General features: G+C 34.4%; 1 protein-coding gene and 1 pseudogene across 1 annotated transcript in view; both read left to right on the forward strand.

The window, feature by feature from the left end:
• IL1RAPL1 (interleukin 1 receptor accessory protein like 1) overlaps positions 1–27767 on the forward strand; it is a 1385688-nt gene that overhangs the window by 300520 nt on the left and 1057401 nt on the right. The gene's annotated exons all lie outside the window — the stretch shown is intronic.
• LOC126946424 (60S ribosomal protein L7-like) lies at positions 10930–15975 on the forward strand (annotated as a pseudogene).

A 27767-nucleotide genomic window follows, 5' to 3' on the forward strand; every position in this document is an offset into this window, starting at 1 on the left:
GAGTACCACTCTAGAGAGTTATATGTTATACATTAGATTTACACATTGTAACTGGGAAAAAAGGCAGACTGCACAGATAAAGTTAGGTAATTTTTTACATTTTGTCATAACAAGATGATACAGTATAGTTCTTATTCATTCTATTTTTCACTAAAGTTAATTGCAAGATTATCATCTGAGAATGAGAAGGAGGAATGGGCCACTGAGGGATAGGCAATTTGAGAGTTGAGGAAAGGTTGGACAATTTAGGGGGAGAGCAAAAGGTATGAAATATTTGTCAAGTACAGGAGTACAATGGCCATGGAAAATGACCTGTAAAATCTGCCAGTGCCAAGGTCTCTTGAAGATTTTTGTCATTATTTTAAAGTGAGATGCATCATCATGTGAGGCAGAGAGCTAATTTCTATCCATCTTTGCTTCAAGGAGTCACCACTGAAATATCAGTGGTGGAATTGACAGGTAATCTAGAGGAATAGAGCGTGCCTTTTGTTTTCATATCTGTCTTCCTTTTATCTGGCATGGAGGTGTGATGGCTAGAACTTTGCTAGTCATAATTGACCATGGAGATAAGTACCACACTCTAGGAGTGGTAGAATATTGAGCCACGTGGCAAAAGTTTGTTCTCTGATGACGTCATTGAAGTGCCACAGCAGTCCTGGACTTTTCGCCGCAGACATCTCTAATGGGAGTCAGAAATAAATGTGTATCTTGTCTAAGCCTGTTTAGGAGTCTCTTCTTCTTATGGTCAGACTTAATCCTAACTTATTCCAGAATTTGTTCTCAGAAGGGGGTTGCTAAAGGGACCAAACCTAAAAATATGACTTTGTTTAAATGGAGGCAAACAGGTGGTTAGCAGCAAGACTCAGATGTTGCAGTTTCTCTCAACATAGGCCACTGTTCTGATGGACACATGGCATACAGGGAGAATTATTTTAAATATGCTTTGGATTTTTTCAGGTGAGTAAAATAGAGAGAGTAAAGCAGATTCCCCAGTTTCCTTTAGTAACAAATTTCAGTGTCTAGCAAACTTTACTTTCAGGGATTGCTTTCAGGTATGTCACTTAATATTTGTACTGCTTCATTTGATTTCCATTTTCTTATATACTAAACTCAAGAGATACATTTAGTTAAAATTTTTAATAAAATTTCATACTTGTCAGATATTTCAAATATTTTACTTTACTCCTGTCTATTATAGGAAATCCAAAACTGGCTTATATTTACCTTCTTAAACTTTGATATGTTCTCACAATCTCTTTATTTTTCAAAAATTTACATCAGTTTATAACAGTATAACTACAAAAAAAGTATAGTCACCAAAGTAAACAATGACATACTCTTTGTCAAATCTTAGGGTCTATTTCCATGCTCTTGGCCCTTATTTCTTCTCTTGCCTTTTTCCCCTAAACTGAGAGCCAACATCATCATGGGCGTATCAAGTAGAGACAGATCAATTTGTGCTGGAATCCATTTAGTCATTTACCAGTTAGTTATGTACCTTTAGCTAGTCAGAATTTCTTTCTGATCCTCAGTTTTCATCCATAAAATGAATTGTGTTAAATAGTGAGTGAACTAATTTTGTATACTCACATTTAGTTTATACTTTTTTTCAAACCTTCCTTTCTTAGATTCAATTTACACCATGCACCACCTACATTAGTACCTATTGATATTTGCTAGGGTTTTACGTCTTTGCCCCTTCTCCATTTCTATAACCACTTCTCAAGCCTTCAACATGGTACTCCTTGCCAGGAATCGTTCTTTGCTACCTGTGTTCCTACCCATTCTCTAGTTTCTTCTAGAGGTTTCTTGCCCTTTAGCAGGTCTCTCTTCTTGCTGCCTCCTTCATGCCACCCACTTGCACCATTTTCCATATATTATCTCTTGCATCAATTTTCCATTGCATATAATAATCTCTAGTTCACCAACCTGTATTTGTAACTCTCAATACCATATTTAGTCTTCATCATTGACTAGCTTCATCACAGTTGAGACATCACTTACATTAAGTTCCTCTTTGTATGTGTGTAATTTATCCTCTTATACCATTAAATTTCTTGTATTGATCATTGATTTTATTTTAGGCTTGTCTTAATTATCCATTTAGGATGTAAAATCTTCCTTGTCTTCATGATCCGCTGATGGTGTAAAACTTCCTTCGTTTAAAGAAAGATAAAACTCTCTGCTGTTCCCTGTCCCATGCTTTGCAGTAATATCATTATGAGGAGAATTTATTAATTTATGCATGCTGCATTTAATATGTAAAAGCCTTTAAATAAATGAAGATTGGTACTACAGTGTCCTCAATCTTTGCCTTCTTAAACTCCAATAGTCTTAGTTACTTTAAAACATTTTGCCTAGCGTTATTTTTGTGTGTATGTTTCCTCTAAATTCAAGCTTGTATATTCTTCTTTAGTTGAGATCCAGAATCAGCCTCACTGCCATCATATAATCAGATTCATGCAGAGTGGATTGGGGAGTTTAATTCCCAGCATCTCTTCTTACGTTTGCTTCCATTTAAAAATTTTAGTATTAATTATTTCTAAAATTCAACTGAAGGTCCTCATTTATTATAATTTATATCATTATTGAATTATTAGTGGGTTGTTATTTATTTGCTATATATTATAGTCAAGCCTGTAGCTGAATAAAGTATACCTTTATATATTGGAATACTTATATAAACTGCATAGGCACTAAGGGGCTAAAAGAAAGTAAGTAAAGTAGGATACGATAATAAATGAAAACTTACTGGAGTAGAAAATGAAAAAAATGTTTAGGTTATATTGTATTCCTTTTAATTAAGATGAAATTCATATAAAATAAACTTCATCACTTTAAAGTTAACACCAATGGCATTCAGTGTAGATTTTATTTCACTTTATTTTTGACAACTTTTTTGAGGTGTAATTTACATACCATACAATTCACCCTCTTAAACTTTAAAATTTAATAGCTTTTCATATAGTTACAACATTGTGCAACCATCACCACAGCCAATTTTAGAATATTGTATTTAACCCCCCCAAAAACCCATACCTGTTAGCAGTCATTCCTTATTTTCCTGTATCCACTATCCCTAGGCAACCATTAACCCACTTTTTGTCTCCATAGATTTGCCTATTCTGGACATTTCATATGAATGAAATCATATATGGGCTTTTGTATCTGGTTTCTTTCACTTAGCATAATGTTTTCAAGATTCATCCATGCCATAGCGTGTATCGCTACTTTGTTCCTTTTTATTGCTGAATAATATTCCATATTATGGGTATAACATGTTTTATTATCCATGTTATGCCATATTATGGATATACATTCATCAGTTGATGTTCATTTCTGTTGCTTCCATCTTTTGGTTGTTGTGAGTAGTACTGCTATAAACATTTGTATGCGAGTTTTAATTTTAACACCTGTTGTCAGTTTTTCTGGGTATATACCTAGAGGTGTAGTTGTTGGATTATTTTTAATATGTAAACATATTCTATGTTTAATATTTTGAGGATCTGCCAAATAGATCCTTTCCTGATTTCTAAATTGGAGTATTTATTTTTTTAACTGTAGGCATTACATTCCTTATATATTTGACCACTAGTTTATTGTAGCATACCAGGTATTTTCTGATTTCTCTTGTGCTTTGGTTTCGTCACTAAATAACAACTTCCTTGAACTTTTAACTAAAATTACATCATTTATAGAATAGAAATATGAAAAGAGTTGTATGATTCTTAGACATGAACACTTCCATAATTAAAGATATTGTTACCCCCATGGTAACATATTGAAAGAAAAGGAAAATTAGATTCCTAACATTCTATTAATTTTATTTTCTTTATATATCTCTTCCATGATGCTGCAAAACACTTGGGCACAATTTAAATGCCCTTGTCTGCTTACTAGTGGGATGCATCTGAGAATTCAACTGTGCTATGTTTTGCTTGATCACCTATGTGTTCTACTAACCCCTCTGTTAACTAAATACTTTTTTGATATAGTCAATGTTACTTAATTCCAAGGGGAATCTGGGGAAAATATTGTAATTTACTAAGTGAAGTAGAAATAACCACAGTAGGTAATATCCATTATTTGTATGGGAATTGTACTCAAGTTAGTCCAATATGGAATGATGGTTTTAAACCTTTTAGTTAGGAATTAAGTAAACAAATATTTGTGAAGCACCCACCGACTAAGTCATACAAGTCACTGAACTAAGGAGAGAAAGTGAAAATATTAATTTGTGGCTCAATTATTAGTAACATATTTAAAAATGTAAAGGTTTATTATGGTGTTAGTTGGAGTTTATCATTTATTACATATACATGTATGAAAGGAAAGAATTATAGCACTAAGCTGGTAAGAGAAAAACAGCTTGATTCTGCTCAGAGTGAATAGAAGGAACATAACCGTAAAAGGAATATAAACAATAATTCTGAGTGGGAGAGAAATAATTATTTTTAAAGTAATTCAGGGACATGGCTTAATGCAATGAGATAACATAGACCTGCTAACCTAATTCCAGGTAACAAAGTACATCTGGTTATATTGTATCTTTTACAGTTTCATAGTTTGCTATTTTATAGTAGGAACAGGATAAGCTTTAACGACCTTGTTTTCCTTTATTCTTCCTTTTTTGACCCTGTTAAATTTAGGAAAGCACACACTTGGCTCATAAGAGCTTGTCCGGATAGAACAGTGTGTTTCCAAATGCAGCAGCAACCCACCTTCATCAGAATCTCATAAGAGGGATGTGATTGCAAAAATATAATTTTTCTTAGCCCTACATCATGACTCTTAGATCAGAACGTCTAAGTGTTCTGAGCTGAGTTATGATGTAGGGCTAAGGTAGGGCCCAGGAATGTACATTTTATCAGTAACCTCAGGTGATTAGGGTAGGGTCCAGGAATGTACATATTATCAGCACTTCTAGGTGATTCTCATATATGCTAAAGTTTGAGAATCACTACACTGTACTGTATACCCTGCTGTAGTGACTACGATTGAGCAGAATGGTTAAAAGCATGGGCTTTGGTGTCAGGCTCATTTGAATTTAAGTTCTGATTCGGTTACCTCATTGTGATCAAACCTTGGACAAGCCTCTTAAATTCTTTCAGCCTCCACTGTATTCAGCTATAAAGTTTAAGATAAAAGGTGATTGTAATCTCTATTTGCCTAAAGAGTACAGACTATATTTTTAAACATAACGTTACCTTATTATTATTATTGTTGTTATTATTATTATCTGAGATAAGATCTTGCTCTGCCACCCAGCTTGGAGTGTAGTGGCATGATCATAGCTCACTGCAGCCTCGACCTTTTGGACTCAAGCAATCCTCCTGTCTCAGCCTCCTGATTAGTTGGGACTACAGGGGGCAACCACTATCATGCCTGGCTATTAATAAAAAAATTTTTTTTGTAATAACAGAATGTCCCTATGTTGCCCAGCCTGGTCTCAAACTCCTGGGATCAAGCATCCTACCACCTTGGCTTCCCAAAGTGCTGGGATTACAGGCATGATTCACTGTACCTGGCTGCTGCCCAATTATTAAAAGAATTTTCCTTAATTCTTAAAAGTATCCCACTTTAGAGGATAAATTATATGATCTAGCATAGCTATGTAATCATTTATTGTGATGATTATATGACATCACTTATTTGATTTGATACAATTGGCACATAATACATATTTTTAAAATGTCCTTATAAATAATGCTATTTTTAAAAATCAGGCCAACTCTGGGCCCACTACCTAGGAGCTAGCCCTTCTCCTTAAGGAGCAGTAAAAACAAACAAGCAAACATATATATATATATATATATATATATTTTTTTTTTTAAACAGAGTACTCAGGATGGTCTACTACTTTAATTGCTTTTACAAATTGATTTCCATGGAAAACAGGTCACTGATTATTGATTGTTGGCTAGTTTTGTCCTCCATGAGTACAGGTCTTTAAGTCATTTGTCTTCATTGTTTTTACTAGCTTGGCCATGCCAGTTGGCATGGTCTTATGCTAAAAGGCATTTTGTAGTAGAGACTTTGGGAAAAAGTCGTTCAAGAGAAGGATAATAAAAGTTTGTACAGTAGAACTATAGTATTACACAAATACAGTCTATAAGCCCCATTATCTACAAAAGATAAATATGACATTTTCCTTCTCTTATTAGCTTCATGATGAAAAACCTTGCTATTCTGCCTTCAATTTGCTTTTCACTTCAAAGTAAGTATGTTGCAGCAAGGGGAGAGAGGTATTTAGGAGTTTTTCTTGTATATAGATGGGAATCCTAGACTCTCTGCTCAGACTGCTCTGCGCCTGTATCTCCTAAGTGGTGCCATAAGGATGAGAGTTAATGTACATAGAGTTCTCAGCAGCACATCTTTGTTCTCTATTACTGTTTTCTAATATCATTATTAAGAAGAATATTGGAGGTAGTCTTAAAATTCTGTGAGCAGCAGATTTTAGGGTAATATGGGACTTATTTGGCTCATTGGCTTCTTTCAGCCACCTCGTTCAGATTTTTTGCTTCTCCTGTCATACATATATATATATATCTTCTTTGTGAGATGGATGGGGGAAAAAGAAAGAATATAGTTTAAGGAGAATGAGGAAATCACAATATCTGAACATTTGAGGGAGAATAACTCAATACTCAAGGGCCAAGTGACACAGCAGATATACTGCGTTTTGCAGTGCCTGACTGTCAACACATAACAATAAGTGGTTGAGATTTTCATACTCAAGGCCTTATTCATTGCTTTTTAGAAAGTGTTTTTGTTCCACTTCCAATGAAGGCCTCATTCTCAGTGAAATGTAGAAAATGTTGTCAACATGAAAATACATACATTCATAGTAGCATAGCATTAAGCCTGAAGTATCCACCATCATTTTTATTAACATACTACTGGTATTTAAAATATAGAAAATAAACAGAAATATAAACTTCTACAGGTATTGCCTGCATAAATTACAACCTTCATGGCTATAATATGTCCCAAATATATGTTTCAGATATGTGCACATGATGATAAATGGAAGAAACATTCAAGCATCAGTTATCTAGGAGACAATGATACACACTAGGTTATCTTGAGTTAATTATTTCATGCCAAACTTAAGTGACTATGTGAGAACCATATGTTTGGTGTGTAATTCACACTTTCAATAATGTTTGTATCAACTGAAATATTTTTCAATGAACCAGCATCCTTATAATGAACATGGTGTTATTATAAGGAAGCTGGCAGTACAAGTGGTACTTTGTGTTTTCTCATTTCATGCTTTCATTTAGATTTAAGATGTTCTTGGTTTCATTTCCAAGTTGGCATGAATTAGCAGTAAATAGGAATCTGCTGGCTTGTGTTACATTTGCTTTTCTGATACCTCTAAAGAAAGAATGGGAAGAATTCAGAATAGTAATCAGTTTTAATTGAGGTTATCCAGATAGAAGTCTTTCTTCTCTCTAAATATCAAGCCAACTTTCTTGGTATATAATCAGAAGGAACCATGTTGATTTCTCTACTTATTGATGGGTGTAAGCTTTGATTAAGGCGTCACAGGGAAAAAAGATGGTAATATTCTCATAGATTAATGATTGTGGATTTTCAGCAGTTAAGAATTTTATTCAACCTAGAAAACAACTTCTAAGAATCATTAATAGTGCAATTCATAGAAGTAGGGTTGATGAAAATTATGAATAATTTATAAAATGTAATATATGGATAGAAAGAACACATTGACTTTAACTCATGATTAGGCATACATGATTAATCCCATTTTCTTCCTTTAGCATTGACTTTTAGATTACGGAAGGAGAATGCCTCTAGAGAGTTAAAGAATAGGTACAACACAAAAGTAAAAATGAATGTTCCAAAAGTAGATATATGTTGTGCTTCTGATAACTTTGCATCTTGTAATGGATTTCCATCAACCTGCCCTCTGTATCAGTCAGAATAGTCTAGGTTACGTTGTAGTAATGAACAGCCCCAAATATGAATGGGCTAAAACTGTAAAAAAAAAAAAAAAAAAAAAAGAAGAAGATATGTTTGCGTTTAGCTCTTGCTGCATGTCTATTTCAGGATGGAGTTGGTGGCTGATATGGTTTGGATATTTGTCTGCTCCAAATCTCATATTCAAATGGGATCTCCAATATCGGAGGTGGGGCTTAGTGGGATGGGAGGTCTTTGGATTATGGGGGTGGATTTCTTATGAACAGCTTGGTGGCTTGGTGGCATCCTCATGGTAATGAGTAAATTCTCATTCTATTATTTTCCTGAGAAACTCATATTTAAAACAAGAGAAATGTAGGTATCTCTAAAGACTATATAGTAACCCAATTTTATTGATGATCAGAGGCCAAAAAAAGCCTTGTAGCCTTACATGTTGCTTAATCCTGACCATATAACAAAATCATTTGCCAAGAGTTTGAAATATGTGAATTCTTGGCTCCTATTTTCAATGTTTCTAATTTAGGAGGTTTAGGGTGAGACCCAAGCATCTATATTTATTCCCTTAAGAAGCGGGTGTTAAAAAGAGCCTGGCACCTCTCTCTTTCTTCTTCTCTTGCTATGTAATGTCTGTTCCCCTTTGCCATCTACCATGAATAGAAGCTCCCTGAAGCCCTCATCAGAAGAAGATGCTGGCTCCATGCTTCTTGTACAGCCTGCAGAACCATGAGCCAAATAAATCTGTGTTCTTTGCCTCTGGTATTCCTTTATAGGGACACAAAATGGACTAAGATGGAACGTGGGCCGTGTTGCATGCTATCCCAGACTCAGGCCTGAGGAAGACTCTACCAAGTGGAATGCTCCTGGTCACTGTGGCAGGAGGAAGGGGAGTGCTAGAAAATCTTGCAATTTAATTAAATGCTATCGTCCAGAAGTGATGTACAACATTTCTGTCCACAACTCTTTGGCCAGAATTATTCTCATGATCCTGCCAAGGGCAAGGTGGCAAAGAATTACCATTCTTTCATGTGGCTGGGAGGGAAAAAAGAACCAGATTGAGAAGAGCATTAGATATCTCTGTCACATCAGAGGAACAAATTAGCCATCAGAGCAAAGGTTCAGGCATACCACCTTGGCAAACAAAGCATGATTAACCCTTGAGCTGCTGATTCTGTGCTCATCCTAACTTGGTTCCCTCCACTGGCCCCAAGCTGGCAGCTGTAGCTTTGCAAACATGGATGATGCTTCTCTTGTTAGAACTGAATTTAGAATTGGCAGCAACAGAAACGTGCAAGCTGCAGTTCATTTGTGTTTCCATGCTTAATTTAAATCTTATTGAATGAAATGCACCCTCATTTTATTCTTGATGAAAAAAAAAAAAAAACTAACAACATAAAAGCCAGTCCAACTATTAAATCAATATTTTCTACAAGATTTGTATTATTCTGTCTGTCCTTTCACAAGAATAAAACTGATTTTATTTTTCAGTTGTGATTCATTTTTGATACTTGAAGGAGTGAGGAGTACAGACCAGCTATGAACTATGTTTATTTTCCTGAGAAACTCATATTTAAGGCAAGAGAAATGCAGGTATCTCTAAAGACTATAATAATCCAATTTTATTGATTATCAGAGGCAAAAAAGGCTTTATAGCCTTCGATGTTGCTTAATCCTCACCATGTAACAAAATCACTTGGCAAAAGTTTGAAATACATAAATTCCTGGCCTCTGCTTTCAATATTTCTAATTTAGGAGGTTTAGGGTGAGGCCCAAGCATCTATATTTATATTTAAATCTCACCAGGTGATTCTGATGGGCAGCCAGAAGTGAGATCTGTCCTGAAATGTTATGTAAAAGAAAGTTATTTTTGAACTTGTTTTCTAAATCAAATAACTATCCAAACCTAATTTTCCAACTTCAAGAGTAAGGCCATCTATTTAGCAGAACAGAATCCATGCCTACAATGTTTCTGGTTCACTTCTTATATGAAAAACAGTGAAGATATTAAATAATTCATAGATTGTTTTAGAATCCTGTCAGTCTTTGTGTGTTTCATATTCTTGTTTATAAGTCAGTGAGTAGGGAATACATCGATTTTGAGAATGCTACTCTGTCATATTTAATACATACCCATCCCATTATCATAGTTATTCTAATATATGATTCACCAAAATAATGGACAAAATGATGTAACTAGGAATTGATTTGCCTGCTCTAATACCTTTCTTTAAAACACTGTAATAAAACAGGAAATGTTTTTTTAATCATATATTTTGAGTCAGGAGACTAGAGTTAAAATGAATCCTAGAGATGGAGGATAGTAATCTCCAATTGTGAAGCCAGTAATTACAGGAATCCATGTAGTAATAAACTTATTGTTTCCATCTTCAAAGTACCGCATCCTGTTTAAAGCTTCTAGTTGCAAGCATGTCATTTTGAAAGTAAATTAGACTAAACATCATTTTGATGTCCACAGTTCAATAAAGTAGATAAAACGCACATTCTATGAAAGATTGTCAAATAAATATTATGCTTATTCATCTCTCTGTTTGCTTTAAAATATACTTTAATTTAATAGAAATAAATAGTAATTAAGCCACATAATACAGATATTGTCAAGCATAAACAATCCAGACATAGATAAGGAGAGGCTCTATTCAGAAGGATTATTGTAAGAGCTGGGAGAGGGATTATTGCAGTAGGAAGAATGCTCTAGCTATGAGATTTGTGTTTTCAAAGTCAGGTAAAAATCTTTTCTTTGCCTGACCCTCACCGGAGCACTGCATATGCTTACTTTATCTCAGCCCTAAGTGGTATGAATTGTTATCCATTTTTAGGTGTCAAAATTGAGACACAGAGAAGCCAAATATGTCACTGAGATTTTGGTTTATAGCGGATAGTGAGCAAAGTGAGGAAGAACTAGGTGTAGGGAAGTGGTATGAAAGAGTGGCATGATGACATGATCGTATAGTTGATTAGGGAATGATCGTATAGTTGATTAGGGAATGCTTTTCGCTAACATAAGTCAATGGTCCAGGAGGCCTCTTAAGGAGAGGTTGTATGCTGGCTCAGGCTGTGTGCATGTGTCAAAGTTCAGAGACCTGAAGGAAAGAGAGAAGCTTTAGTTAAATTTGGTGAATCCAAACTGGTAGGTATTTTATCCAGATTAGTCAGAGGATACAATTAGTTCATCTAATCATTTATGGGATAAAGATTGGGAATTTGGAGGTTCCGTGTCTGGCCTTGTCTAAGTAAACAAGAGGGGCATCTGTTAGTTTTATCTAAGCCATACAAGAAAGGCAGTAAGCCTCCAGAAGTAAAAGGGTGGGAAGACATTTTTAACCATCATTGTTTTTCAGGATTGGAGGACTCTGGTAAAGTTCAACATGGGCAATATAGAAAAATAGGGTCTAGCTAAGTCACATCCAATAATAGGTATCATTTAGTGATTGCCTGGCCCTCAGTTGAGCACTGCACGTGATCACTTTATCTCAACCCTATGTGGTATGAATTATTTTCCAGTCTTAGGTGTTGAAATTGAGACTTGGAAAGGCCAAATATGTCACCAAAATTTAGTGGTTAATCTAGAATTCAAACTTGAATGTCCCTAGTAAAAAAAAAAAAATCAAACTCATAGTCATTTACACTATGACATCAAACTGAAGTAGAAGGTGCAATAGTTTATCATTAACATTTTTAATTATTAAAAGCTAATGAATTTTTTATGGTTCTTTTATTTTTCTTTTGCATTTTCATAGATGATTTCCATTCAGACAGTTTAACAATTAACCATGAAATCTAAAAATCAGAAATGATCAGTGCCTTGAGTTATACAATGAGACCCCATATTGCTTAACAGTTCTAACAATGAGAATCTATTGAATTAAAAATTAAGAGAAATATAAAATATTCTTCAAAGCTACTGAGTTATGCTTAGGATACTGGTCTTTGTAAAGGAAGTGGAATGCAAAATGAGTCATGTTTTATTCAAGGATTTAAAGTCCAGTGGGAAAGCTATGACAATACCTAATATATAAATAATTATAATAATAAACGACATTGTCAAAAGAGAGGTATAAATAAGAAAGGAAGGTAAATAAAGATTAATTTACATTTGGTCAGGAGTAGTTTTAAGAAATTGAAAAATCATATATGAAAACTATGAAAATATTGGTAGTTTTATTAATATGGAATAGATGATTGCTACGTCAGCTTAACTAGATTTAGTAATTCTGTGAATGCATGATATATGTCAAATATAGTACAGTCTTTCAGAGAAAAAAGTCATTTTTCAAAATGTGAAAATGTTTTCCTATTATTCCCAAATTTCAGTCATTTCAGTGAGAAGTTTTAGTAGGTTTTGGAATACATATTCAAGAAAAATGCACTCAACTTTTAATATTACTCTTGGATTTAACATTGAGACAGAGAAAAATATTCTATACAATTTCAAACAGATACGTATTTTGTGTTCTGAAATATGGAGATTGAATGAGAGACAGGAATGAACAGGACCCTAAGGCCGAAATCTTTACAAAAGCATAACTGTGGAGGATTTCACCTCCCAAGTGAACTTCTCTGACTCTCTTGCTTTTAAACATTATGGCAGGCTGTGTTCTTTTTCTTTGGACCATGCTGCGAGATCATGCTGAGAAGTTCTCTCTGCAGTCTGCTAACGGACATTTACAGTGAAAATTAAAATTATTCAATTCATATATGAATGAGCATATTATATCCAGAACCTACAGATTGTATTTTTGTCAATGTATGATTTTAAACTGTTTGAATTTAAAAAGCAATGGAAATTAAAATGTGACTAGGACTTTAAGCTAAATTGTTTTAAAGGAGAGTAATCTGTGATATTAGGACATCTAGAGTTGAACCATAGAGTTTAGAATTGCAAGAGGACTTAAAGGTCATGGAATCCAACCTCCCACACAGTGCAGGAATTCCCTTGTAAGAAATTCTTAGTAACTAGTCAGCTAAGCTCTGTTTGAATATCCTTAGTGTTGGGAATCTCACTACAGGGGCAGACATGCCACTTTTGAATAGCTCTAATTGTTAAGAATTTTCTTAAGTGAGAAATAACTACCTAGCAAAAGAGGATTACTTCATTTGCATCAGTGCTTTGAAAGTTTAAAACCAAAGAAATGGAAAATATTAAATAATTTCTAAATTGAATACCAGCTCTAAGGGCCAGAATAAGCCTCAATCATTATTTGGTAACTTTTAATACTGTTTCCCTCATGACTCATAATTTCATAAGTTTTTGCTATTTTATTTTGTTTACTAATACAGGGGAAAATATGTGTTTCAATGGAAGAGCATGCATTCTCACATATAGCACAGGCTTGTGGATTATTAGATTCTAGTCTTTCTTTGCCTTTCAGCTATTCTATAACTCTCTAAATTTTGTCTAATTTCACTAAATTTCCAATGACTTCTCTCCTAACTGTGGGTAAGCTAGCTTGCCTCCATTTGAAATTCAATTCCCTTACTCCCAGAAATTTGTGCTTTTTAATTGTCCTTTGAACTCTAGTTCTAACATCTATCTGATTTTCTTATCGAATGAATAAAAATATTTTTAATACATGCTCATTTTCATTTTTATATCTGTATTAGTCATTGTTTTACCTTTTCTGAAAATTATCTTTTAATATTTGTGGAGGTATTCCCACCAAGATGCCCAATGATTTGCTTACTAGAGCCAGATATACTTTCTCATCAGAGAAGGGCACCTACTGAGCAGTTTAAACCTAGGCTTCTACCTAGGATTTCTGACTAAATAATTTTGTTGACTGTCTTTCTTATTTTTATTTTCCACTCTACTAATTTTGTATTTTGCTTTCGGTTTGTTTTCAGCTAGTAAGTTATTTCTGATTGCTGGCAGGAAAGGTTGGGAATTTAGTTTTATGGTCTTACCATTTGGTGAAGTTATTGCACATCACTGGCAAGAGTAGTTGAAAATTTGGCTTCAATGTCTTATCATTTGATGAGTTCTGTAGATGCAGTAATGGTTTAAAGAGTTATTTTCTCTGTTGGGTGTAAGACTACAGAGAATCTTGGTTGGTAGGGTTTTCTATTTATCTTATTTGTCCAGTTTGAGCTGAAGTCAGTGATGAATTTCATGCCCACCAGAAAGCAGATATCTAGACTAATGAGTTTTTATTTCTGTGTTCATGCTGAAATTTTACACTGGAATTTTAAAATTTTAAAATTAAAGAGAACTGTTTTAAAGATGCTCAGTGAGCTAAGAGAGAAAACAGACAATTAAACAAAATCAGGAAAAAATGAACAAAATGAAAATATCACTGAAGACGTAGAAACTATAAAAAAAGAACAAAAATTTTGGACTTGAAGGATATAATAGCTGAATTGAAAAAAGTCACTGGAGGGGTTTACCAGCAGACTTGACTAAGTGGAAGAAAGAGTCAATGAACTTCAAGACTTGTTATTCAAAATTACCAGGTCAGAGGGGCAAAAAGTAAAAAGATTGAACATATACGAAGAGAGACTAAGGGACTTATGGGACATCAGGTGGGCCAATATATGCATTATGGATGTGCCAGAAGGAGAAGAGAGAGATGGAGGGACAGAGAGCTCAATTAAGAAAAAATGGCTAAAACATCCCAAAATGGAGGAAAGAAATACAAATATAAATTCAAGAAATTCAGTGAACTCTAGGAGAAACCCCAAAATATCCACACAGAGACACACTATAATTATATTTTAGAAAGTCAGGTACAAAGAGAGAATCTTAAAAATTAATATATATTTATATATCTTGAAAGAAGTCATACTATACCTTTAAAAAATCAAAAGAAAAATGACTCATCGTGTACAAGGTAGCTTTGACAAGTTATCAGTGGATTTCTTAGCAGAAACCTTGGCCGGGCGCGGTGGCTCACGCCTGTAATCTCAGCACTTTGGGAGGCCGAGGTGCGCGGATCACGGGGTCAGGAGATCTAGACCATCCTGGTTAACATGGTGAAACCCCGTCTCTGCTAAAAAAAAAAAAAAAAAAAGTACAAAAAATTAGCCAGGCATGGTGGTGGGAACCTGTAGTTCCAGCTGCTCGGGAGGCTGAGGCAGGAGAATGTCATGAACCCCTGAGGCACAGCTTGCAGTGAGCCAAGACTTCGCCACTGCACTCCAGCCTGGGCGACAGAGTGAGACTGCATCTCAAAAGAAAATAAAAAGGAAAAAAAAAAAAAAAAAAAAAGCCCTTTTTCCGGCTGGAACCATGGAGGGTGTAGAAGAGAAGAAGAAGAAGGTTCCTGCTGTACCAGAAACCGTTAAGAAAAAGCGAAGGAATTTCGCAGAGCTGAAGATCAAGCGCCTAAGAAGTTTGCCCAAAAGATGCTTCGAAAGGCAAGGAGGAAGCTTATCCATGAAAAAGCGAAGCACTATCACAAGGAATATAGGCAGATGTAAAGAACTGAAATTCAAATGGCAAGGATGGCAAGAAAAGCTGGCAACTTCTATGTACCTGCTGAACCCAAATTGGCGTTTGTCATCAGGATTAGAGGTATCAATGGCGTGAGCCCAAAGGTCTGAAAGATGTTGCAGCTTCTTCGCTTTCGTCAAATCTTCATTGGAACCTTTGTGAAACTCAACAAGGCTTCGATTAACATGATGAGGATTGTAGAGTCATATTGTTGCATGGGGGTACCCCAATCTGAAGTCAGTAAATGAGCTAATCTATAAGCGTGATTATGGCAAAATCAATAAGAAGCGAATTGGTTTGACAGGTAACGCTTTGATTGCTCGATCTCTTGGCATCATCTGCAGGGAGGATCTGATTCATGAGATCTCTACTGTTGCAAAACGCTTCAAGGAGGCAAATAACTTCTGTGGCCCTTCAAATTATCTTCTCCACGAGGTGGAATGAAGAAAAAGACCACCCATTTTGTAGAAGGTGGCGATGCTGGCAACAGGGAGGACCAGATCAACAGGCTTATTAGAAGAATGAACTAAGATGTCTACCATGATTATTTTTCTAAGCTGGTCAGTTAATAAATAGTACCTGCTCTCAAATTGGGGGGGAAAATAAAAGAAACCTTGCAGACCGGAAGGGAGTGGGATGATATATTCAACATACTGAACAAAAAAGAACAGTCTAACGAGAATACTATATCTGGAAAAACTGTCCTTCAAAAATGAAGGAGAGGCCAAGCATGGTGGCTAACGCCTTTAATCCCAGCACTTTGGGAGGCTGAGGTGAGCAGATCACTTGAGGTCAGGAGTTTGAGACCAACCTGACCAACATGGTGAAACCGCATCTCTACTAAAAATGCAAAAATTAGCTGGGTGTGGTGGTGCATGCCTGTAATCCCAGCTACTAGGGAGGTTGAGGCTGGAGAATTGCTTTAACCTGGGAGGTGGAGGTTGCGGTGAGTCAAGATCGTGCTATTGCACTCCAGCCTGGGTGACGAGCAAAACTCCGCCCCCATGCCCCCAAAAAAGGAGAAATTAAGACTTTCCCAGGTAAACAAAAGCTGCACGAATTCATCACCAGTAGAGCTGCCCTACATGAAATGCTAAAGAATATCATGTAAGTTGAAAGGATGCTAGACAACAACATGAAACCATATAAAAATATTTAAATTTTTGATAAAAGTGAATATATAGACGAATATAGAATCATGCAGTATTGTAATGTTAATATGTAAATTACTTTTAATTCTGGTATATAATTTAAAGTACAAAACCATTTTAAAAACCTATAGATCCGTAATAATAGATACATGATATAAAAAGATGTCATTTGCAGCATCAGTAACATAAAATGTGTGTATGGGAGAGATATAAAGGAGTAGAGATCTTTTATGTGATTGAAGTTATCAGTTTAAAATAGACTCCTATAACTTTATTTAATCCCCATAATAACCACAAATAAAATACCTATAGAAAATAATCCTATGAATCCTATTACAACATGTGCCAGTTTCCTCAGTGAATAAGAAGAAATAAAATTTTTGGCGTGTATTCATATCTTTTAATAAAACCCTATGCAAACCTCTCTTTCTTTTTGTATAAATGAAGTAGTATTGGATAAAAAGATATTTATAATAAAAATACTGGCTTTTGTCAATCTTGTTAAAGTTGAATATTGATAATTTAGTGTGATCTAATATAGCTCTATCCAATACAAATTTTTGTGATGTTGAAACTTTTCTGTATCTATATTGTCCTATACGGTAATCACTAGCTATGTGGAGCTATAAAGCATTTGAAATATGGCCATTGCTACTGAGAAGTATAATTGATTTAGTTTAACTTAAATTTAAATAATCACATGTGAACACATATTGCACAGATCTATGCAGTGAGGCTTGTAAATATTGCCAGTGGCAAGGAAGTAACAAGCCTAACTATAAATAATTTTTGCTATGTTTCTCTAGTAGAAACTTTCAAACCAACTTACATTCTTTTTGCCTGCTTATACGTGAGTTAAGTAAATAAAAATGAAGGTTTTTAGAAAAAATCCTTTAAAAATAATGACTTTGTGTACTTTAGCATACAAAATTTATTTTAAAATCTTATACCAACACTTGTAATAATATAAAATAAAATGTAACAGACATCTTTCATTATTTGTAACTAATGTGTGTATTTAATTCAATTTAATCTGATACCATTCCTTGGAAACTAAATGCTTTTCAAATGATAATTCTTAGAATTTGTACATATCTTAGAAGTGTTTCTTTTGTTCTTTGTTTTTTGTTTGTTTGTTTATAAAATAAGGATATGTTACACTTTTCTGCTAGTGATCTAAATGATGCGAGATATGTAATCTTGGGAGAAACTAGATTTGGAATTTTGGTGGTAAACTAGTAATATGAACATGTAGGTAATTAAATGACAGTCAGAAATTGTTATCTAGAAGTAGATGTATTGGTCATCTCAGAAAATAACCATACACAAAATACAGAGATATATAAAAATGTCTGGGATCAACTAAATTTTTTTTTTTTTGGAGACAGAGTCTTGCCCTGTTGCCCAGGTTGGAGTGCAGTGGCACAATCTTGGCTCACTGCAAGCTCCGCCTCTCAGGTTCACACCATTCTCCTGCCTCAGCCTCCCGAGTAGCTGGGACTACAGGTGCCTGCCACCATGTCCGGCTAATTTATTTTTGTATTTTTAGTAGAGAAGGTGTTTCACCGTGTTAGCCAGGATGGTCTCGATCTCCTGACCTCGTGATCCGCCCGCCTCAGCCTCCCAAAGTGCTGGGATTACAGGCATGAGCCACCATGCCCAGCTAACTAAAATTTTTTATGAAGCTATTTTTGATTATCCTACAAATAGGAATTTGATGAATACTAAGGTATAGAACTTTGGAAACTTTATACTTCGAAAGGTGTTGAATTACGGCTTCTGGGAAATGATACCAAAATAGCCTGCTGTTGAAGTGAAGCAAAGTTTATTGCTTATTGTGATAATGGGGACTATTAGCCTTGACAGAATCTCATTCTAGAGAAGAAAGGACGTAGACTGTCTGTCATCTTCCTCTCTTTCACAAACAGTGCCAGGAATAATATCACAGAATCCCAGAGTATCTATATTGGAAAATATATTTGAGATTATTTTGGCCAATCTCCTTTTATAAACAAGCTTTTGAATTCTGAGATTGATTACTAAATTAACATGCATTGTTTCATCTAGTTTTTTTGTGACTGATTAGAGAACATACTTTATTATTTTATCATTCAAACTTGAACTTAAAGGCAGAGAAAGGATGCAAAATAAAATATTTATAGATTATTTGGCAAAGTATAAGTATCTCACATCTGTAAAATTTTAATAAAATTCTACAAAGTTTTTGTGTAACGCTTGCCTAATGTGATTTATCTGTCAATTGATATAGATTCCATTAAAAATTCATTTTTAAAAAGGTGAAACTATGACTGTCATAAATGTAAAATAAAACGATTAAAAATTTTATTTAGCTCAACAGTTAATGAGGAAACCAGTAAGATGTTACAACTGTTAACAAGAGAATTTTAAAAAATACAAAACACACAGATACAGTCAGTTAGGAATTGTAAAATGAATGTACAAATAGATGCAAAAAAAAAAAATGCTTAGTATCCACAAGACAGTAATCAGTTGCATCTCCAGGAGGCACAATTAATTTATATATCTATGGACAATAATCATTATAATTATTATAATCAGTTTTCTACAATTTACAGAGAGGTAAAATAACTCAAGACAGTGAAAGGCGGACATATCAGAAAGTTGCTGTAGCGAGCACATCCAGTTAACTTTCTGCCTATTTCAAGGACTTTCACAATTTTTTTCTTATAACCCCAATGAAGATGAGAAATGGTTTTCACTTTACCCTACTCCCCATCATGTCATATTAGTGTTGCCTATTTGACTCATTAGTGTTATTTGCTTGATTCCTGTAAGCCATTTTAATATAAAAATGTGAAATTCCTACTGTCAAGTTGAACATAGAAGATAGTCAATATTCTAAATTTAAAAGGTTAAAAACTTACGTATTTGTTTTTAATTTTAACATTATATGTTTAATAAAATAAGAAACTTGAACACCGTATTATTTATGGTCTGCATAATCCGTTGGATTTACCTAATTCATGGATTTTAATACACATGTTGTCTTTAGGTTACCCCTGAGGGCAATTGTTTTGGCATACCTAGCATAAAGTAGGTATCCACTATAAGATTTTTTCTGATTTCATGTAAAAAGGTTAAATGCTGGTTTGGTGGATCCTGCTTCAACATTGTGAAAATAACATATGAACTACACGTCTTTTGGGAAATTATATGTGGATATATCTACAGATGTAGATATAATAGATATAAACCAGTAAGAAAGGAAATCTAACTTTTTAGTGATTTCCTTTTTACTTTAAAAAATTTGCTATTGAATTTTTTCAGTTAAATAGTAACAAAAATAGCTAACAAAATAGGCGCCATACAAAATTTAATTTGCCCCTTTATAACTTTTTAAATTCCTTTATACTGCATAAACCACAGATTTTTTGTTTCTAGCCTATAGTTTCTGCCTAAAATACAGGAAATGATACTTAGTTACCATATCAGAATGAAACCATTAAAAGTTTTGGATGCTGCTTTAAGTGATATACCACTTAAATAATGATCCAACTTTGTCTAAATTCTTCAAGAACTAGAATATATATAATTTTATTATCTCCTTTTCACGTTGTTTCTTTTCCTTTGGATCTGATTTTTCAAAACTTACAGTCTAATAATGTATCACTCTGTAAAGTAACATTCCTTATAATATTTTTAAAGTAGAAAGTCTTTTCACATGAAGATATATATGTACTATATACATATATCCATATATGTATATATTTCTAAACCCTTATGTTCTTTGTGTAATTGATGGAGGATTATTCTGTAGAGAACAACCAAAGTTGCAAATCATGGAGAAAATCTCTCTGAAGTGCAAGTAAGATAAAGAATAAAATAATTGGAGCATTGTTGTTTTTAAAAAAAGCTTCTCTTGGAAAATGTCCTTTAGTATACATGGTTAGAAAAATAATCCTAGTTTTAAACTTGTGTGATTTAACTTAGTTTACAAATGTTTATGTATCTCATTAATGGAAAAACGTTTTAGCAATGAAGATTAACATGAATTGATTTGTAATAATTAGCATGTTTAATTTCAAGGATACTACCTCAAAACACTGAATTAAGTTTTAAATAATTTATTATGCATTTGACCACACAGAGCCTACACCAAGCTATTATGATGTGGTTATGTTTGTTTTAATACTTCAATCTCCACATAGATAGCACAAGATAACCTCATATTCATAATATTCTAAGTGGATGCATGAAAAAAATCAAAACTATTATTTGAATAACAAAGCTCATGGGCCGAGGAAATGATGCCAAACTATCTTTTAGGAAATTACAGAGTAAAATAAGTTATTTACTTTAGGTACAGTATTAATTATTGATTTAACATTCACATCTCTGATAAAGAGTTACCTACTAGTGTCAGAAATCACATATATCTCCGAGGTTTTACTATGGCTTGAATGCCTCCTCCACACATTCAGGTGTTTCCAATGTGATTGTATTGAGAGGTAGAGTCTTTAAACAATGATTAGGCCATGAAGGCTCCTCCTGTGTGAATGTGATTAAGGCCCTTATTAAAGAGGTTTCACTCAATGTTCAGCTGTCTTGCTCTTCCACCTTCCACCATGTGAGAACTCAGCCTTCCTTCCCTCCGGAAGACGGAGAAAGAAGGCCTTTGCTTGACATCAAAATGCCAGCGCGTTGATCTTGCACTTCCTAGCCTCCAGAATTTTAAGAAATAAGTTTTTGTTCTTTATAAGTTAAAAACATATAAATGAATAAATTATTTATTATACAATATTTAAGGAATACCTAAGCACATGTGTGCTCACCATCTAGCTTAAGTAATAAAACATTGCCAAAGCAGTGAAATACCCTCCTCTTTGTCTGTTCGCTCCCTTCCCTGATCACCTCTCCCGTCTTCCAGATATACTTACCATTCTGAATATAGTGACAATCATACTATGCATTTGTTATTTCTTTTTTTTAATATAGGTGTCTATCCCCAAGCAATATATAGTATTGTTTTACAGTTTTTAACTTTGCATAAATGGTGTGATAAAATGTGTTCTGAAACACACTTTTGCTCTGTTCATTGTACTTGTGAAATTCATTTGATATGTGTAGCTCTAGTTTATTCTTTATCAGTGATATATAATATTTCACCGTTTAGTCTACATTATCAAATGGTGGCCTGCCCAGAAAAGAATGTGGTAAAAGATAAAAACCTAAGTTGGGCAATATTCTGATTATTATGATTACTTTCAGATTTATCGAACTGAAGTTTATTTTGAATCAACTGGCAATGAAAAAATATTCATATTTAATATGACCATAAATCAGCTTTTCTATTGCCTTTGCATCAATAATTTAAAAATAAGTAAATAATGCACTGATTCAGTAGTCAGGTGCTAGTTATCCCAATTCTATCTAATTTGGAGGTAATATATTAGGTAGGAAACCTAAGAGTATCAGTACTGATTAGTGATTTGAGGCAGAAAACTTGAAAGTTAGGCTGGGAATTGCTAGTAAGGTTCTGGATTCAATCATGATGAAGTGACTTGGTTTGATGTGCCTAAGGAACCTGTCTAATGAGTTGTATTATCTTAATAGGCCACATACTGGTAAAAAAAACCCAAAAACTAAAACATAAAAGCAAGCAAATGTTAATGATGTCTCAAAAGAGCTCATTAATTAGTCAGTCAGCACCTCAACACAGAAAAAATTTCTGGCCATGTGGCCCTCACTCCGCCTTAGCCTTAGCAGGTAGAAAAACTAAATGCTTGAGGAATATTTGCTACTAATTACCTCTGATGGGTATGCCATGTCTGGTCTTGTTTTGATATAGAGGGCAAAAAACATGATAGCCAATGAACATTAAATTGCCAAAGTGGGTGTAACACAGCAAGAACATTTACCATTTCCACCATGTTTCATCATAAATGGGAGAAATAATATTGGAGTTGTGGAGGCAGGAATTTTGGAGATATCACAGACCTGAGTCATGGACAGCCATGTATGCTATCCATTATCCAAAAAAAGAAAAAAAAAAAGTCCTTTTTAAATGGTATTAGTCGTGTCTACAGGATATTTTCTGTTTTGTATAAAATGCTTCCTGAAATTTTCATGCTAATATAACATTAAATATTTCTGTTGTATAACAATCTCACTAGAACTTGGTTTTCCTTTTTTTTAAAGACATGAATTTTAAGTGGTGGTCATTATGATATCATTGAAAGGAAAGCCAAACTAACAATAGTTACCAAATACAGCCCTTTTATTACCTCTTTCCCAAAGAATCTCCATTTTATTTACTGTTTGACAAATGCAACCTATTTTATAAGTAGCAAAAACACTGCAGGCAGAGTTCATCTTTTGTTGTTGTTGTTGTTGAGGCGTGGTCTCACTCTGTCGCCCAGGCTGGAATGCAGTGGTGTGATCTTGGCTCACTGCAAACTCTGTCTCCCGGGTTCATACCATTCTCCTAGCCTTCCGAGTAGCTGGGACTATAGGTGCCTGCCATCACACCCAGCTAATGTTTTGTATTTTTTTAGTAGATATGGGGTTTCACTGTGTTAGCCAGGATGGTTTCGATCTCCTGACCTCGTGATCCACCCATCTCGGCCTCCCAAAGTGCTGGGATTACAGGCCTGAGCCACTGCGCCTGGCCCAGAGTACATTTTTAATACTTTATTGCATTAAGACTCTTAGGTTTAAAAAAGTAGTTATTTCTGTTAACTTTAGTATTTTTCACTTTATAGAAAAAGCTTATGTCTGAATTTTCCTATTTTGGTGTTCTGGATTTAGTAAGATGATATAAAATACTATACTAGTTTAAGATATTATTAGTACTTTACTACTAAGAATGTATTATTAGGATTTAATTATTTATTCTTGCCTATATATATTAGACTATATATTTGACTTTGTGTTTGCATAAAGAGCATGTTATTACAATCCCTAACATTTCTTAGATTGTAAGACAAACCTATATTCAGATGAGAATATATATTGAAGATTCCATACCTATAAGCCTGAGATAAATGTATGATTTGATGAGAGGAAGAAAAGAATTTATAATAATGATAAAAGCTATTAACACTAAAATATTTTAGGATTTTTAGCATAGTATCATTATCTACATGAAGAAATGGTTATATTTGCAAGTGAAATAGTTCCATGTGAATTCGAATGGCTGGGCTAGAAATTAGGAAGTTGGTACTATTTGGAATGAAGCACTTATCTTTTTTCTTTTTCTGAAAATATATCTTTTTTCACTCATCTCTTCTCTCCAACATCTTTCAAGTTATTAAACAGGTCGCCTAATTGTAATAAGTTCTTTAGGGCTTTCGTACTTGGCTTCAGTTTCTCCTACCTTTCATAATAGATTCACCCTCTTTGTTCACCTTTCTAAAGGAGGCATTGTAAGGAAGCTTTCTTACAGCAAATTTACAATATCTGGTGACGTCTGACTCCTTTTTTTTTTCTTAGGCTAGACACTTTCTCACTGAAAGAAGCCTTTTGTCAGCATCTATTTTGCTACTTTCCCACTGTTACAAATCCTCTATATTTTCTCAAATAGGACAGATTATATGAGGGATCCAGTTCCAATGTCGTAGCACTTGAATTTAAATGTGGGCAGTGTTTTAGTCTCCTAATTTCTGTAAACTTTGATAGTTGCTTTAAGAGAACCTGCCTTTTTTGTTTGCTTTGTTCAGTGGTTAAACTTTAATAGTAAGTGACGAGGAAACATAGATAAAAGAATGTCTTTAAAGGCCATGAATTCTTCTCTCAGTTTGGAACAAACACCTTAGCTTCAATGTCTCTGCCACTTAGCATATTTAATTTCTTTGGTATGTGAATGTTTGTCCACAGTGTTCAAATGAATCTGACTTGAAAAGCTCAGGCATTTTTAGGATATATTTTGGCATTAATAAATATTGTGTTTTGACTTCAGAGCTGTTAATTACCCCTAGTTCCCTGATAAAATACCTGTAATTGGATTTTTTGGGTCAATATTAAAGTGTGTTTGAGTTTCAAGAGAGACATGAGTAATTTTTAATATAGAATAATATATTTAATATCTTACATTTATTTTTGCAAAGTAATTCATTGTATTTAAATTTCTCAAGTATTCAAAGCACCAAGGAAAATTATAGACAATAGTTTCTATTATTATTTGCTTATTTTTCTATTGGAAAAACTTGTTTTTTTCTCACGATACAAATAAGTTTTTTCAGTTAGCTTAATAACTTTGAACAACTTTATTTGACACTACATTTAACTGTTGTCAAAAATGTTATTTAATCATGGTTGAATAATTAATAAACCATTGGGTACTTTCTACATAACCATTTTACTTATTTTATAATAAAGTCCTTCATAGGAGATACTAGTTGAGGTGAAAATAGTTCCTATCAGTATAAGCCCAAGAACTCTTGTCTGACAGTTAAGCAACAAATAATTATTGTGCCCTCATAGAAACCACTGGTAGCTCTTTCATGAATGAATGACAATAGTTCACTTTGTAGTTAATAATGTATGAAGACAGATGAAGGTGTTTGTGACAGATAATACTCCTTTGTGAAATACAGAATCACTGTTCTGCAAATATTGTTCATTAAGGGAGTGGTATTTGTCTGGATTAAGTAGTTTTTGGTAGCATGTATGCATAACCAATTCAAAATTGCTTAATGAAAATTTATCATTATGATAGTTATAAGGTTATTTTGTAGAATACAACGTTTGCAAATGCAGGCAGGATTCACAAAGGAGAGAAGGTAGAATAGGCAAGCTGTCAGGAACTCAGGTAGAACTCTCAATGTAGTCTCTGAGGTTACTTGCTCTCTTGATTTAATTAATTAATTCAGTCAGTCAGTTGGTCATGTGTCTATTTATTCAACAGGTGTTTATTTTCGACCGTGTGTCTAATCCACGCACTGGAACTATGTATAATACAGACTTGACTTAAAAATTAATAATAATATATAATTCACAAACCATGCAGTTGACCCATTTAAATTGTATAATTTTATGATTTCTATTAATAACCATAGAGTTGTGCAAGCATCACTACACTTTTAGAACATTTTCTTTACTCCATTAACAGTCAATCCCTATCCTCCTTTCTCCTGCCACTAGCAACCACTCGTCTGCTTTCTGTTGGTATGGATCTGCCTGTTGTGGATATTTCATATGAAATGAGTCATGTAATATGTGGTATTTCATGACTGGCCTACTTCACTTAGCACACTGTAATCCAACGTTAATCCGAAGTACTCCTTCTTTTTTTGCAGAATAATATACCATTGTATGGATACAACACATTTTATTTATCCTTTCATCAGCCAACAGACATTTAGGTTGTTTCTACCTCCTGGTTATTATAAATAATACTGCTATGAACATTCTCTTGCAAGTTTTTGTGTGGATATATTTGTGGTTTGTGTTTAAAGTATTGAGGAACCAGATTTACCAAAACAGCTGCATCATTTTTCACTCCAACTAATAGTGTCTGAGGATACCAGTTCCTCCACATCCTTACCAATACTTGTTACTGGTCTTTTTCATTATGGCCATCCTAGTAAGTATGAAATAAAATATCATTGGAGTTTTAATTTCTCTTTCTCTAATGACTGATGATACAGAACATTCTTCATATACGTATTAGATATTTATATATCTTCTGTGGAGATACAAATCTTTATAGCTTTTGGTAATTTTTAAATTCGGTTTTCTGTCTTATTATTGAATTATAAGAGTTCTTTATATGTTCTAGATGCAAGTCCCTTATACATATGATTTGAAAGTATTTTTTCTCATTCCTTGGGTTCCCTTTTTACTATCTGGACTGTGTCCTTTGAAACACAAGAGTTTTAAATTTTGATAATCTCTAATATATCTATTTTTTGTCTTTTTTGTTTTAAGTGAATAACTAGTAAATCTGCCTAACTTAAGATCACAAACACTTCTATATTTTCTTCAAAGAGTTTTATAGATTTAGCTCTTACATTGAGGTCTGTGATTTATTTTGAGGTAATGTTTGTGTGTGGTGTGAGGATGGAGTCCAATTTCATTCTTCAAACTTCTTTTTCTCCTCTTTTACTTTAGAGCAAGCTATTGCTATGTTGCCCAGGCTGATCTCAAACTCCTGGGCTCAAGCAAGCCTACCGCCTCTGCCTCCCTATGTGCCTGGCCATTTTCATTATTTTACATGTGGATATTCAGTTTTTCTAGCTTGATACCTATTTTTATAATCTAATAGAAAAGACTAGTGCTCCTCAAACTTCAATGTTAGTAAGAATCACCTGAGGTTCTTGCTAAAATGCAAATTTTGTTATAGTTGTGGGACCTGAGAGGCTGTTTTCCTGCAAACTTCCTAGGTGATGCTGCTGATTCTGGTACTGGGACTTTTTTATTGTTTGTTTATTTTTGAGACTGTCGCCCAGGCTACAGTGCAGTGTTGTGATCACAGCTCACTACAGACTTGACCTCCTGGGGTCAAGAGATCCTCCCACTTCAGCCTCCAGAGTAGCTGAGACTATAGGCATGCCCCACCATGCCTGGTGTATTAGTCCATTTTCACAGTGTTATAAAGAACTGGCTGAGACTGGGTAATTTATAAAGGAAAGACGTTTAATTGACTCACAGTTCAGCCTGTCTGGGGAGGCCTCGGGAAAGTTACAATTATGGTGGACGGCAAAGGGCAAGCAGGTACCTTCTTCACAAGGTGGCAGGAAGGAGAGTGAACACAGGAGGAACTACCAAACACTTACAAGACCATCAGATCTCGTGAGAACTCACTATCAAGAGAACAGTATGGGGGAAACAGCCCCCATGATCCAATTACCTCCATCTGGCCTCTCCCTTGACACATGGGGATTATAATTCAAGATGATATTTGGCTGGGGACATAAAACCTAACCATATCACCTGGCTAATTTTTGTATTTTTTGTAGAGACAGGGTTTCACCATGTTGCCTGGGCTAGTCTTGAGCTCCTGGGCTCAAATGAGCTGCCTTCCTTGGCCTCCCAAAGTGCTGGGATTGCAAGCATGAACTGTGCCTGGCCCGTCCTGGGACATTTTGAATAGCAAGGAAATAGCCAAATACTAACCAAAGAATTACAAGTGCATTCTAACTGTGCATCTGTTTTATTTTCACCTCTCTGACCACTGGCTTTCTTTCCTGCTTCCTGTATGTGGGATACTGTAACCTCTATACTGCTTCCAGGATCACATCCCATTA

Source organism: Macaca thibetana, chromosome X (assembly GCF_024542745.1).
Source record: "Macaca thibetana thibetana isolate TM-01 chromosome X, ASM2454274v1, whole genome shotgun sequence".
Lineage (NCBI taxonomy): Eukaryota > Metazoa > Chordata > Mammalia > Primates > Cercopithecidae > Macaca > Macaca thibetana.